The sequence below is a fragment of the Protomyctophum bolini genome (assembly GCF_963924005.1).
Source record: "Protomyctophum bolini genome assembly, chromosome: 19".
NCBI classification, from domain to species: domain Eukaryota; kingdom Metazoa; phylum Chordata; class Actinopteri; order Myctophiformes; family Myctophidae; genus Protomyctophum; species Protomyctophum bolini.
The window spans coordinates 6,858,588-6,875,548 of record NC_137880.1 but is presented as its reverse complement, the minus strand read 5'-3'; the positions used below and the strand labels follow the sequence as shown (position 1 = coordinate 6,875,548).

The 16,961-nt window shown below is 41.3% G+C and overlaps 1 protein-coding gene across 1 annotated transcript in view; it reads left to right on the top strand.

The window, feature by feature from the left end:
* The first annotated feature begins 4,737 nt into the window (after positions 1-4,737).
* The window catches only part of LOC308334779 (high-affinity choline transporter 1-like), a 29,104-nt gene continuing 16,880 nt past the window's right edge, over positions 4,738-16,961 (top strand). The window contains exon 1 of the mRNA XM_080791599.1: positions 4,738-4,839. The gene's annotated coding sequence lies outside the window, so the exon portion shown is untranslated. The remainder of the gene's footprint in view (positions 4,840-16,961) is intronic.

The window sequence follows — 16,961 nt, the reverse complement described above, 5'->3', positions numbered from 1 at the left end:
GGGACATGAGGAGACAGGAAGTTCTATACAAGCTCAGCCAGTTTTGTGTTTGTGTCAACGTGGCTTGAATAGTGTCAATAATGTCAATTGAGGTGTGGCACTGTACTCTATGTTGCAGATGACAATGTAAACACAACCTGAAAATGTAAACACACAACAGATAGTACTACAGGCGGTTACGGGCTATAAACCCAAGTCAGGAAATATCACTGACACCTCCGCGTCTTTACCGGACGAGCTGAATAACTTTTTTGCCCGCTTCGAGGCTCACAACACGGACCCAGCTACAGCGCAGAGCGCACCTGAGGCGGTGGACCTGCAGGTGGCGCAGAGGACTGTGAGTAAAGCGTTTCAAAAAGTTAATGCTCATAAAGCTGCAGGGCCAGATGGGATAGCCTGTCATGTCCTTAAGACATGCTATAACCAGCTGTCATGGGTCTATACAGACATATTTAACCTATCCCTGTCATTGTGCGTGGTGCCATTGTGTTTTAAAAAAACAATAATTGTACCCATTGCCAAGAAAAAACCTGTTACCTGTCTCAACGATTACCGACCTGTTGCTTTGACATCTGTTCTCATGAAATGTCTGGAGAAAATGGTTCTCTCTTATATCAAGAGCATCATTCCCGCTACTATTGATCCCCTACAGTTTGCTTACTGTTCAAATAGATCTGTGGACGACGCAATCTCTCTTGCTTTGCACACTGCCCTGGTACATCTAGAAAAGAAAAGCTCTTATGTCAGACTACTGTTCATAGACTATAGTTCCGCATTTAACACTATTGTACCATCTAAATTAGTGTTGAAACTCAGTGGCCTTGGTGTGGGCAGCTCCATCTGTAAATGGCTATTTGATTTTCTGACGGGTAGGCCCCAGTGTGTGCGCATAGGAGAGAGAACCTCATCCACAATTCTCACCAGAACGGGTGCGCCCCAAGGCTGCTGCCTCAGTCCTCTGCTGTACAGCTTGTTTACTTTTGATTGTGTCGCCAGATATGAGAATAACATCATAATTAAATTTGCGGATGATACCACAGTGATCGGACTGGTAACCGACGGTGATGAGAGGGCCTATAGGAGGGAGATAGAGGATCTAACTCTATGGTGCGATAACAACAACCTCTCACTTAACACCAATAAGACCAAAGAAATCATTGTAGACTTTAGGAAGTCCAAAGGTATCCACACCCCCATTTCCATCAAAGGGTCATCTGTCGACATAGTTGATAACTTTAAATTCCTGGGCATACACATCACAGACACATTCACATGGTCACTCAACAACGAGTACATCCTCAAGAAGGCGCAGCAGCGACTGTACTTTCTGAGGCGCCTTAAAAAATGTGGCTTAAGTACTAAAGGTCTAGTGAATTCTTTTCGATGTATAATTGAAAGTGTCTTAACTGGCTGCATCACAGTGTGGTACGGTAACACGACCGCTCAGGATTGCAATAGGTTGCAGAGGACCATTAAAACAGCAGCTAAAATCATCGGCACTACAGAATTACCCAGTCTCCATAACATCTACACCACGCGCTGTATGAAAAAAGCCCATAACATCATGGAAGACACCAGCCACCCCGCAAATACCCTGTTCAAACCACTCCCTTCCAAAAAACGCTACCAGAGCATCAAATCTCGTACCACCCGTCTCAGTAACAGTTTTTACCCCCAGGCAGTCAGGCTGCTGAACAGCTGACCTCGAACTGTATTGCACTTCATTTCACTTGCACTTTCTTTTCCTGTTTTTCGTCTTTTTGTTGTCCTGTGTATGTAAGATTGAGAGTGCTCTGAGCAAAACAAATTTAATTGTATGTATACTCTGTATTTATACAAATGACAAATAAACCTGAACCTGAACCTGAACCTGAACCTGTAACTACATGAGTGATGAGTGAAAGCCATGTCAGGATTTAAAGGAATGCAGTGTCACAATAGTATAGTTTGATTATAGGGTGCCCAACCTTGATCAGAGCTGATCGAGGAGCAGGTCCGTGGATCAAGGGTTTCCAGGATGCTTGTTAATTGTCGAGTGTTTATTATGATTTATAGTTGTTCACTTTGAAACGCTTTCTCTCAAATGACAAGAACATATAACTATTTACTTGTCCAGGTCTGCCCTCTTTAACAATTATGTCATGCCATGTTGTTTTTTCCACTGTGGTCATACAGTTGACTTGACTCACACATAGGCCTATACCATGACAAATGTGGTACCGATATCACATACAATACAACAAATTTCCTGACACTATATTTAAAATTGTGAATATTAAAATATGTCTATATATATATATATATATATATATACACATACAAACAACGTTCACTGTGTTGATGGAGCATTTTCTGTAACAAAGTAGATAGACTAGACCCCATTAGTGTCATTGCTGTAACTTGGTATGTGCAATATGATGCTGTTGCTGCAGGGTGAACTATGGGTAGCATTATAGTATAATAATGCTACCCACCCCAAATCACCACCAGCCCCCACTGGAGGGAACATACAGTAGGGTCTGTTTTGGAATGAGGGAACATAGGGCTGAGGGAACTTGGGTACGGTCCCGGCCAAACTATAGGGATCAAACTCCTTGGGCTAAATTCGGTGAGGTGAACAGTAAGCAGTGAACAGTGAGCGAAAGACTGAAGACAGAAGATCTGGCTTCAGGACTATATCAGGCAGGATGTGCAGACATGTGAAGGCATCAGTGTCTTTCTCTGTGTCCCCAGCATGTCAACCAAAGCAATGTTACCAAATCAAAGGAGCCTTCACCTCAAGTCACCTGGGGCTGGGTGAGCAATCGTATCCTGTATCTATAGCCTCACAACTAAATACAGACACTTGGCCAGACTGCCGTTTTGAAAGGGTCAAACCCCTCATCCTGATTGGGGAAGACCACCCCACCTAATCACACCAACAGAACAAGTGAGGTTGGGGGCCTCCAGGTGGGCCATCAGCCATCTGCACAAGACTGGGCTGGACCCTGCAGGAAAGCAATCTCCAGCCAAGACAATGTAATTGTCCCCCCCTCATTTACATTGTCTCCTGGTGCTGCGGCCAACACAATATAAACAATAGCATAATAATAATTAGGGATGTCAACCCCTTGATCCACAGCCTGGGGGTCTACAATCTCCACTTAGATGTTTGTTCACCTCTGATCAAAGTTATAGGAGTCCTTTCATGCCCTTTAACATGATCCAATCACTCATCATATACAGTAGGTACATTATGGTCTTGACTCTTATCTTTCTTTTGTTCCATTGTCATGCCTGACATAACGATAATTATGCAAGGTCTAAAAGAGCTTCTCATGATGATAGAGGATTTCTCATCCAGACAAACTATAGAGAGGCTACCTTACAAAATAGTTTCGGTTTGATAACGTATGGAACTGGAAGAACTCGATCTCCTCCTGACGTCAAGACATCTCTCAATAATAACAACCATATGACACTAGCACCTCACTCACCGCTGCACTTAAATGGCCCTTTTGCTCATAGTTATTGACGCAATAGTATGTCATTTCTTCATTCAGAGCATGCCAACACATTACGCAGCATCAGAGAGGCGATGGAGCAATCGGTGTAAATGTATGACAGCTATAGTTTCAATAAACATGCATGGTTATGTGACATGGCGTTGTATAGACACTATACATGTAAGTGTATAGGTTCTGCGCGCGTGCACGTTTGTGCGTGCGTGCATGCGTGTGTGTGTGAGAGAGAGAGAGAGGGGCCGCATGGGAACCTCAAGGTTGGACCCTTAATTGGGCCCTGTATGCAAATATGGGGTGGGTTTATCACCAGAAGCATAGCTCTGGCTCCCCCCCCCTATTGAAAACGATGAAAGGTAGAATGTGTTTGAATAGAACAAAATGTTTTATTGCTAATAAGCAAAATTAAGAACATTTTGGAATTTGATATTTTTTTCTAAATCGTTTCAGGCTATTATTGTGGTAATTGACCGTCACAGTATCGTTACAAGGCATGACAATTCCGCTGCGGAAAGAGTACTTAAACAAGGAAGTATTCATTTTTATTGTCTTTATTGTTGGTTAGAACATGCCTAAAACAACTTAAAAGGTATTTTCAAAAAGGTGCCATCATCCGATTCATCGATTAATTGTTTAAATAATCGCCCGATGAATCGATTAGTTGAATCGTTATAGTTGCAGCCCTAAAACATACATTCCAAACTTCTGTAAACAATACAAAACACAGGTATTTATACTTTATAGGCAAGCAATCCAACAGGTATAGACTTGGAATCGACAGAAATCAACATAAGACAGCCTTAAATATCTTCATGTCCATGTCGCAGATCAGCACATGAGACACACTGACCGGGTTATGGTGACAGAAAGAAATGTAACACTCAGGAATAAGTCAAACATCACTGAACATGCAGCCCGTATAACTCACCGCTCACTGTTCACAGGGAAAGGAAAGAAAAGGGCTTTGAACAGGAATATCCACGGTGAACATGAAAAGTAAAGCAAAAAAAAGTGACATGCCACTGTGAAAAGTGGCATGCCACTTTGAAAAGTGACAAGATAAAACTCGTACAGGGAGCAAACAGCCTCTCGGTCTCTCAGTATCTCTACTTGCCTGCGGGGGTGCGCTCATGCACGCGCTTTGGGAGCGTGCCTTATATCATGTCTCTTGGACTTTAACATAAAAGAAGTGGACACCAAGAGCCCTGTGTCAGTCGATCTTATCTTCATTCAATGGTAGTGTTTATCAGCAGACTCGAGGACTAGAATCTGCAGGATTTATACAATAGCCTACTCTGTCTCTCTCCAGACCTGTATTAGGATTTCTACATTGAAGCAGGTAAGACACTCAGACCTCTTGGACTATAATATCTTGTGATTCCTTACCCTAAACTTAAAACGTGTCAATGTAGATCGGCTAGTTGGAATGTTTTAAAACGTTTTTTTTTCTTTTCAACATAGGAAAAAAAAAGAAAAAAAAAGGCAAATAAGTTGAGGGATGGCGCAAGATAGGGCCCCTTGTCTTTTAGCCAAATTTTTTACGTTAAAGTGTGAATTAAGCTCTTCATTTGATAAGCTCTCAATTTGCCTATACAATTCGAGTCGAAACATTAACACAGACATTGCTGCAGCGGATTAATGAAATGGGACTACACCCAGGGACAAATGTAGAAATACAGTAGACTTATATGAAGGAGTTGTCTCCACTATCATCTCCCCTCCAACAAATAATATGCGGTTCATATATTGATGTACTTTACTAATAGGCTATATGTCATTTGTTTTGTATTTGTTTTACACATTTTCTCATATAAATCATGATGAGATCACAGATCTGTAGATACTCTGGATGCATGGTATTTTTTTATCGAGGCATATCCACAGCTTTGAGTCATTTAACATTCATAACGTCTTGCATCTTTAAACGCCCCAAGAGTGTGTGTGTGTGTGTGTGTGTGTGTGTGTGTGTGTGTGTGTGTACTGTACGTATTGTTGCGCCATCCTGTGAGAGGGTTATCTAATAGTCCAATAAACAGGCTGTACACTCGAAATCATGGATTCACACGATCTGGCATTTATTGATTGCCCATAATTATCTCAAATTGAATGGTCATGTGATATACATATGAACAGCAAATACACATATGAAAGCAGATACGACCTGTATACATCACGAATCAGATTCGATCATATCAGTCCGCAGATCGAAGGGCCCCTCGAAGCACAGTGCCGACGCGTGTCGTCCCTGGAGAATTCTGACGTGGCACTCTTTTTCCCCACACTATATACTAAAAATCTTTCTTGTCACTCCGTGACCTTGCTGCATGAGCACAGCCCCTGCACACTCTTAAAGTAATGGTGCTTATTTAAGAGGTGCGAAATATCCCAACAGCCTCCCTTGGTCAAGACCTGTCATTGACCACACCAATCAGGTCAGGGATAATTGCCTACCCCACTAAGGTTATATCATTCGAAGGGCGCGCCGCATAATCAATTACCACACGGAATTTGAAGTAGCCAATTAACCTAATGTTATCATACGTACGTTCGAGAGGCACACCAATCTAGGGACTGTAGACTGTATTTAAGGGTTAGTGGTGGGCAGACATTGAATTCCAAAAGATGAAAAATAAAAAAGTTGACACTTAATAATCAGTTCAATCATACGAATAGAAGTACATTGCGTCACTTATGAAAATCAACTCAGTCATGAATCACATTGTACATGTCAAACTTCTTGTAGTATTGCCAGTCATCATTGTTGAAGCCTCGTGCAAGTGGACACCTGTGAGTAGGGAAACCATTGTTATGTGAGTGGGAAACCTGTAGAACAGTAAAACCCCTTCTTTTTTGGCGAAACCTTCACTAGGGACATGCTTTTGTCCCTGCCATTTAGCTTTGGTCCATTTCCTGCACAATGAATGACATTTGTGAACAAATATGGGCATTTTTGCATTCCCCAATGGGAAATCTGAAAAGAAAACATGTTATCAAAAATTGTTCTCCTGGTTGCCCTTGGGGGGCAGTGTTCACGCGCAAAAGTGGGATGGGCAATTGTTTTTTTTTTTATTTGCCCGTCCCTCCTGTTGGGTGCAATTGTTATGATCATCGCGAGTCACAACGCAACGTATAGGCCATAGTGTTCCCGCCTGTGAGGGGAAAGACATGGGGGGGGTTTGTTCTAACCTTCCAGCCCGAAACTGGGCTCGCGTCACGCATTCGAAACAGAGAGATGCATGTTCTATCCTTCCTGCCAGAAACTAGGCTCGCGTCACGCATTCGAAACAGAGAGATGTCCGTCTCTGCTCCGAGGTTGAAGAGCTATAGCAAGCTCCGATGCTGGAACGCTTCTCGTCCCGCAGCGTCCCGCAGCGTCCCGCAGGTCCGCAAGCCTTTCCAGGTGGAAGTTGTTGTGGAATCACCCCTGGTGTTTGCGTATATGAACTCTGCATGGCATACTCTCTGATTCCCATTCATCTGTGTGGAAACAAACTCAAAGAAAAGTTCCCCTCCCCCTTCCTCGACCGTATATCTCTTTTTTCCCTAAACATAATATTCTATAACTCCTGGTGTGTCTAATATTTGAATATTTGAATTTCAACACTCGGTGCACAACACTGGTGTGACTGGGTTTGTTTTCATACTTACCCTTTTGTTGAGGGACACACAACAAGGACAACAGAGATAACAGAAGCACACAACATTCTTTTTGCCTGCAGTATAATCATTCAAGACAGTTACGGTGATTGGGTTTTTTGCATATGTTAGTAAGTTAGTTATTTAAGTCGACTTCGGTTTCATTGACATACACACAGAATCACATATTTAAATCGACTTCGGTTTGATTGACATCACACAGAATCACATATGAATGTATTTAGTATCAATAAAACAGAACCTTCCTGTGCCAGGCCAATTGACCTTATACTTGGCCTTCTTCCAAGGATGCCCCCTTGGAACAGATTGGTCATCCTACCCAATGACTTGTTGAACCCAACCAGGTGTCCCTCCTGGATATGAACTTGACACTTTGTGGTCCATGGGGGGGTCTTAATTTGGTCTGTAGTCCCCTTAAGTAACATTTGGACAGTCTGGGTCTGGTGTTGCATACTGACCTTGTATGTGAGTGTCGTCCGTGCTGTTGCCCTGTGGGACTGTTATGTTTTACACTTCACACACACTCAGACATTGACATCCACAAGTCCCTGCTCCTGTAGAGAATTATTAGGGAATTTATTAGGGTTATGCTCTCTCCCTCCTTCATGTGACATTTTGTATGACACATTAAAACATATTATTGACATTTAAGTCTTTCAGACCTCCCTCCTAGTCCGTGGACACTTCCTGTGGGCAAATTTGTTAGTTACTTTTGATTATACATTTTGGCAAGTAATTCATCTGTTGGGGGGAATTGGTTATTTGACTCAACCCAAACCTTTAAAACCAATTGAGCTTCCTGCATGCTCTCTGTCCCTCCTAGTGCCCAGTGTAGGCCAGAATGGCCCTTGATTTTGTTCATTCTTTTATTGTGTGACATATTATATATTAATTTTTATAGTTGGTCTTTCACTGATATACCCTTTTATTGGTGGTCCTTTTGTAACTGTCACTTATTTATATTGACCCCGTGTTTTGTGCTTTTATTTTAGTTTCCCCTTGTTTTTATAATGACCCACCCCATACCAATCGGCTTCCCCCTAATTTTCCCGCTTGGTCTGCTGCAGACCCTTAAATGTATTTGTTGTAGTCAACAACTGTTTGTATTTGTATTCAGGCAATTATTCTCATTAATTAATTCTCTGTATTTTGGATCCCCGAGGGAACATTTTCTTCCCCGAAAATAGCCGCTCTACCTGCTGCCGTGTTACCATGGCATTCCCTGTTACGCCCCAGTTGTGCATCCTTGGTCGTTAATGGTTCGACGTGCATTCATACCACACACAAACACTCCCAGTTGTTAATAGTATGAAAGTCTATGGTGCTGCTCTCCTGCCTCAGCCTCCCCCGTAACCTCTACGGCTTTGTGCCCAAAGTTCACAGGTGTCGTATATTATAAGTAGCCCACAACTAATCTAATTAAACCATGGAGAAATTAGCTCTCTAAAGCAAACTTCCGACTGTACTGTAGTGAAAACCCTTGTCAAAGCATTAGATCGGTACTGACCACTGGACGCCGCCAGCCAAGACTCCCTATTTCATTGACAACCTGACACATTCAAGACACCAGACACAACATTACAGTACAGAATTTCCCCCCAAAATGGTCCAGCTCCATTGCTACAAGAGCATTTTTGATATGCAATAACCTACATGTTTTTTTCACTTAAACTCTGCTATCCCAATGTCAGTACATAGTAACTTGACCACATAATCACACTCTGTGATTCCCAATAAAAGATATAAAAAAATAACATTGATCCGCCAGAGTTTAACTATAATAACACATATCTCTTGATATCTCTAGGAAACTACCTCATTGACTCCTAATTAGGCTACTTACGACTCAATTGATCTCACTACACGACAACCCCACCTGAGGCCTACCAATTCATGTTGAAAACAAACGCGATTCCCCACTGCTCCCAGAACAGTATCACCGGACCACTCACTAATCTCCCGGTCAGGGCGCCTGTACATACCAAACCATGTTTGACTCACTCCACCGTACCACCATACAACTAGAACGGGCACTTACTTTTGAAATTTGGCATTTTTTCATTCATGTCAATGGGGAAATTTTATTCACTCATAATTTTAATCTCAATTGAACTATAGCACATTTCTCTTAACAAAATACAAGCATACCATTCCTTTTGAAGCCGGCCAATTGCCTCCTGTCTGCTTATAAGTCAACTTTCCCAGAAGCATAACCTCACAGATTGTGCGTAAGCACCTACTTATTTATTCAATATTTTCGTTTATTCCTTTATAATTGTCCTCTTCGCATGTGGTGACTGACCTCATTTTAAACTATACTGATTAACTTAGAGAAGAGGTCTCTAATACAAGCCAGAGACTGTAAACCAGGGTGGACCAATTAGCGACCCACGGGCCATCTGCTTAATGTGTCCGTTGACACTTGTGGGACATTAATTTGAGATTGTTATTTTGTGCCACTTAAGTCCTTCGGACCTCCCTCCAGCTCTCTTTTGAGGGCGCAGTCCTGGGCTAGACCCCTTTCCTCTTGAAGTCCACCACCCAGGCTACCCTGGAGGGAAGACTTCAAGTCTTTGCTTCCCGGCGGCTCCTTTTCAGAGCCCACCGATCACAAAGAGCACTGCTCGCCTACTAACTCATTCGCTTTTGGCTCACAGTGGCCTGACTGTACATTGAGCGGAACGCGACGGCCAACAGTTCCATCTGAATGGACTTACTGTCATTGCGACTCCACCGACCGGTGACGCAGTCGATAGCGAGCTCCTGACCCCGTAATGATGGTTGGTCACCCAGGAGGAACCCGACGGTCTGATCCGGACCCCAATTAGCTATGGGATATCCGAACTTTGACCGTTTTCACCAGCCTTGCCTGTTCACAGAGTCCGTCACTTCCTAACGGCATCTCTGCTAGGTGTGGACTGTCATCCACGTACCACGCGTTTACCCCCAACATCATATACATGTGACAAAGGCTTTTTCTCTTTGACCTCTTGTCATTTGACCTCTTGTCTAAGGACATGTTGCATTCACCTCTTGTGCTACAATCCCTGTCCCCTCACACGTTTGTCCGATGTATACAATGCGGCAAAGGCGCCGACTAGGGGATACCACAGTAGGGTGTACTCACCCTTTTTTAGACACGGAGGCCTTCAGTTCTCTCCCCTGCACTATAGCAGCAGATTTAACGTGCCTTCGGAACCTCGCGGTCCCACTGTCCCCTGTTGAGGAGACGGTTTGGGGAGCCCAATCCCCTTCCCTCTCCTCTTGTTGCTTACTTGGGAAATTATTAATCTTTATATCAACAAGTACTCTGTGCTAATTGCTAACTGACTCCTAAACAAAAACACAACACATTTAAATTTTACAGGGCTAGTCCTTTCTAATTCACTTTATCTATTTCAGAAGGTTAAAAAAATTTAAAAAATCACACCCATGTGAAATGAGGGGCGCACTCATTGTCCAAATTGTCCATACATGGCCATTTACTGTTTTTTATATAAGAATTTAGGTTCAGCCTTATGTCCCGGCCCTCCAAAATAGTGAACGCCTATATTTTTCCATTTTGTTTTCTTGCATTTTGTTTTTTCTCTGCTCCAATATCTATATATGAAGCAACCTCCCTGGCTGGCTGACTGCCCCCCTAACCATAGTGTTCCTCGTTCCCATGCCCTGTGACTCCATGCCGCCCCAATCAGTTACAGCTGTCAATGGACCATACTTTGAACAGACAAGCCTAAACCCCTGGTCAATCATTGGAGCGTGACACCGCTCAAAACTGGTCGAAGTGGTTTTTACTACGTGCTACACAGTGTACTACGTTATTACAATACTTGTGGCCCTGGACCGCAACTACTATTAAACTTATGTAATCAAAACAAATGGTTGGCACAGTTGACGGAACGAACCCGACAGGGTTTTACTCTCTCCATATATTTTAATTCTTTCTAATTTATTCACTTATTCTGGTGTTATGCAAAAATTGTACTCCTCCATTTAATATTTATATGACTTCACTTGGGTGTGGTTACTTATTAATTATGTCAAATTGTCACTGAAATCACTTAAACGAGACAACTACACTATAAGTGTATGACCTTATGAGCCTATAGCCCTTTCCAATTGTTTCCAGTTAATGACTATTATTTGAAATCATTACTCAAAGTAAATGTAGACCAATGTAGTATTTGTTTTTTTTCCTTAATATTTACTCTTATCTGATTCTCCAGTTTATTCTATCCCTTAAGTATTGGACACTTTGGAGTTATGTTGAAGTCATCTGATGACGCTTACATTTGTTATTCTATGTTATCTCACTTTTCTGTTTGCTTATGTTGTACACTTAACTATAATCTTTAACACTTATTAAGAGATTGGCGAAACACTACCTTGACACAACTCGTGTAATTTTTTAATATCACTTAATTAATATTTATTTAGCTGAACGTACCCCCACTCAGTTCCATAAATGTATTTTCATGAAGTACGTGTATATCTCCCAGATACTGTATAGGCCTAATAAAGGGGGGCGAGGGATAGGGGGATGATTCTATGTTCAAACAATTACTCTACACTATATTTTTGCACAATTACATCAATTACTTTTGAAAATATATATATATTTTTTTTGATTGTGGTACTTTAATTACACATTACTAGCCTTTTTCACCACTTATTTAGTTGTCTTCTCACTATTCCATAAGCTCTCCAATGGGGTGTATTGTTTAGAAACTTCCGCTTTCTGCATAATCCACTATTTTACTATATGATTTCCTCATTAAAATAATTAACTTAATATATATATTCTATATATGGCATTTTCCTTTGCTGGAGGGTTGGATGACACAAGGTGTGAGTATTGTATCTGTACTAATGTTGCCCATACATACGCAATCTCGCCTCATTTACAATTTGTTATGCTAGTGTGTAATTCCACACACAACTGCGGCAGGTCCAATATTTGATTTTAAATGGCTTTGGGCCTATAACTTGGGCAGAGGGGTGCGGGCATCGCACCCCTGGCCCATGACCTTGAGCAGTGTGGTCAGTGTCTTTGTGAGTGACTCCCCAGCACCCGGAACAGTTCTTTTTCTCCATAGCAGGTGGCATAGCAGTCTGGCGGCTGTGTGTGGCTGCCCCTTTTTACCCCGTGCAGCACGGCCAATTCAATGTCTCTCGGCAAGTGGCCCCCCAACTCTGGAACCCTTGTGCTGGCTGGTTGCTGCAGTAACATTCGGCAACAATGTCTCTTTGGTGGAATGTACAACTGTCTCTGGAGATACGATAGGCTCGTGCATATGAAATCAAATATTCTCCCACCTTTTGTTGTTGATGATTTTGGACTGAGACATTCGTGCAGCTTCCTTCCGGGTCCCATGTTTTTTTTTTGTTTTTTTTTATGTTGCTGGCTTGCAACATTTCTATGCTACATTAGTACAACTACAAATCACACTGTCTTTCCTATAATTTGCGCTTCTCACCTTGATGGTGGAATGGGGGTTTACTAGCAGATAGCGTCTAATACCACATCAATCAATTGGATTCGGGGGAGATTAATCACTTAGTTCGATCAACCTCCTGATGAAAAGAAACTAAAATAATAAACTGGAGAGGGCGATGTTCCTATATTAACTCAATTTAAGGTCAAATGGTGAACTGTTTACAGGGAGGGATAATCCAACTTAGGGGAACTATGAATCAATTATGAAATTAAATTTTAAATTTTCACTTAAAATGGGATACTTCCGTTTAAGTAATATATGTAATGGGCCCAGATCTTATTATGGAATTGGAATGGCTGAAACCTTTTTATTAAAATAAAAATAAAAGTCAATTGAGTCATATGTCACCTACCTACCCGTCAGGGTAAGCGAGCCATCAGTCCATGTCCTGTAGCTATCATTTTCCTACCGTCAGGGCTGAGGGAATAGCTGGTCAACATATCTGTCTACTGTTAGTAGAGGAACATGGTCTATGTTTCAGTCAGTCAAAATAAATTAGTAAATATTAACTCAAATCAAATCAAAATTCCCTATATTTTATTCACTATAGGGGAGAAGGGATGATTAATCTGACCTTATGTGTCTACATTTAAAACTAATCACCATTTGGTGCATTGGTTGCCCATTATATTTCACTTGTGGAAAGTAAGCGCGTATATTTCCTTAGCTCAATTAAGTACAATCTTGGGATATTTAGATAGTAGTTTGAATATTGCCAATGGTTTCAACCCCTTACTTCCCTTAGTTCCACTTAATTTGAAACACTTCACTTATTTTTGCAAATATCCATTATCCCGGCCGAGTATTTTTATTATTATTATTATTATTATTATTTTTACCTAATTACCAAATATTTTTGTGCTTCCACATATGCGCGTGCGTGCACACACGCACACATGCTTGGCCAATATTATAAACGACATTCACCAGCAACCATAATAATTATATGTGCAAGTAAGTTTACAAAAGAAAATAATCAAAAATGTACAGTTATTTTTATATATTTTTTTATATTTTTTATGGATCCTTTTTCTCTTTTGGTCATGACCATCCGTGCTACAATAATGTCTGTTAAGGACATATTGAATTCACCTCTTATCTCGTGCTACAATAATGTCTGATAAGGACATATTGAATTCACCACTATCTCGTGCCATAGCCGTGGGAACTACTTGTACAACATTGCTTTTCATTGAGTTTTAATTTACACGTTCCCACCCTTCCCTGATCAATGTGGTGTTTTTATTATTATTTTATTTGTTTTTATTTATTTTATGTTCTTATATTCAATTTTGTTCTTTGCCATTGTTTTATAATTTTAACTATTTATGTTTTATTGTATTCTATTTTAGCAAATAAAGTTTATTATTAATATTATTATATAAAATCCAAACAATTCCCCTACAAACCACTGCACCCCTATACTTCCCACGGCTATGTCTCGTGCTACAATGATGTCTGTTAAGGACATATTGAATTCACCACAATCTCGTGCTACAATAATTTTTGTCTGATCAGGACATATTGCATTCACCTCTTATCTCGTGCTACAATCCCTGTCCCCTAAGGACATGTTGCATTCACCTCTTATCTCGTGCGCGCACCAACTATTTACATAATATACATTTCACATTTTCACACATTTCACATTTTCACACATTCACACATTTCACATTTTCACACATTTCACATTTTCACACATTCACACATTCACATTTTCACATTTTCACACATTTCACATTTTCACACATTGACACATTTCACATTTTCACACATTTCACACATTGATTATGTTCAGATATTGATTATGTCAAAATATTACTGTGTGAATCACACTCAATTAAGTGGTATCAGACACACTATATACACTGATTTATGTCAAACACCATCGGCGAACCACTGCATGTTCTCTCATAGATATATCCCAAAAATACACACTCAGGACCTTGAGGTTCAATTATGGAGTCCTAAGGGTCCATCCTTGAACCACAGTTCCCCTAGTGGACTCCATCAGTAACTCTAATCACCATACCCATTGTAGGTGGTTGGGAATTTATTAATAATATTATAATTTTTTCCTATCCTTGTTATTGTTATTTATTCTATTATCATGACTATTTATTATATTATATTTATTATATTCTGTTATTTATCTAGTTCCCCACTGGCCAGGTGGGAAATATTGTGGATATTATTATTATTTCACAGCACACACCTTTTGATATATTTGTATATGGGTATATATATATATTATATTTTTAAACCACCTTATAACCTCTTTTTTGTAGAGGCGCACAAAAGTGCACAAAGCGCTGTCTTTTTGAAGAAAAATCCAGAAGTATTCTGTATGCATGTGGGCGTGGCTTATCTGGGGAAACGCCCAGGGAACACTTGAGAAAAGGAATTTATGATTTTATACCTCCTGGTTCAACAGTTGTAAAGCAAACACTTGAAGTAAGCTGTTATCCGGCCACCGTGTGGCCACCTTGTGCAGTTTCCTTTCAATTAATTTCCTGAATTATTATTAGTCTCCTTTCCAATGTTTGTAGTTATGGTGCTTACCCGGCAATAGTTATAGCGCAAACCGTAAAGTGGGCTGTTATAGTGCCACCATGTGGCCAACTTGTGTAATACTTTTTCAATTAATTTTCATAATTATTATGACACTCCTACTATATTTTTGTAACCATGGTGCTTACGGTTTCCAAAGGAAAAATGTTTGTTGCATTTGAAGACGGTCTCGTCTGGAGCTGGCAATGTGTTAAATGGCAATAGTGAAATCTCATGTTTGACATGTTTGTAGGGTTAAGCAATGGCTTCCTGTTTTTTCCAATCCGCACCACTCAGCAACGTTGAACATATGGAGGGGGATGGTAAGGTATGGTGTATGTGGGGGGGGGGGGGGGGTTTAGGGGGGGTATTTAACCAACATTTATACAACATTAGACAATTGACTGGACTTCGCTCTGACTCTCTCTGACTTTCTGACCTCTCTAATTTGTGTTCCTAACAAGTAAAAATCTAGGGGGGGGGGGGGGGGGGGGGGCTTTATATTTTCTGATTTGTTTTAAATTATTCCACAAAGGGACAAGGGACCTCCTTGTCCCAGGTTGGTTTCTTGACCCACTCAATGTCGCAGACCTATTATCTGGGCTGCATAACAGTGTGTTCTTTCGAATATGTAAACATCTTGACACAGCCGCCAAGCATAGACACAACAAACGATGTTCCCATCGCATTCCGGCACACGCACACACACACACACACAAATACGCTCCCCTGCACAAACACTGGCCGCACACCCCCACACAGACGCACACACGCACACACACTGACGCTGCGCACACACACTTCACATGTACCAAGGCACACGCACGCACACACACATACACTCTAGCACAGACATACATGAAAACACGCCCATGTTTGCGCACACACCTTGCACCCAGCCGTGCACGCCTGCACACACACGTATGGGAATTAATAAACAACAGAAATCTTCTCCTGACTGCCCCACTGAGTACTTTTACTTAATTACAAGATACTTTGAGTATCTCGATGGGTGTTGGATCTACGTGGCAGTCAGGGTATATTTCCACTGTCTCACTGAAACATATGTCTGTGGTGAACACCCACACACTGCATGTACAGAGGCACACGCGCGCACGCACACACACACACATACTCTCGCACAGACACTCAAACGTGCACGCACGCCCGCACACACGTATGGCAATCAACAACAACGCTACAGCAAGCTCTAAGCAGCTACATTTTCCAACAATCGCCATATCGTTTGCCCAGCACAGCATCAAAATCAACAGCGCTATACCAGAGGGTAACCGCGTATAGGATAAGCCTTATTTCATTTATGTAAACACAATACAGTTGGCACCAAGCAGAATATAGGCCTGTCGCTGTTCATCTGATATCACATCCCATTTTCTCACTAACATTTGGTTGTCCCCTTTTGGTTGCCCCATTTAGTCAAAGTACAGGACAAGATAACCGCTTCCCACTAAACGTCGGGAGGTCACCAGCTGTTGCGCCATCCTGTGAGAGGGTTATCTAATAGTCCAATAAACAGGCTGTACACTCGAAATCATGGATTCACACGATCTGGCATTTATTGATTGCCCATAATTATCTCAAATTGAATGGTCATGTGATATACATATGAACAGCAAATACACATATGAAAGCAGATACGACCTGTATACATCACGAATCAGATTCGATCATATCAGTCCGCAGATCGAAGGGCCCCTCGAAGCACAGTGCCGACGCGTGTCGTCCCTGGAGAATT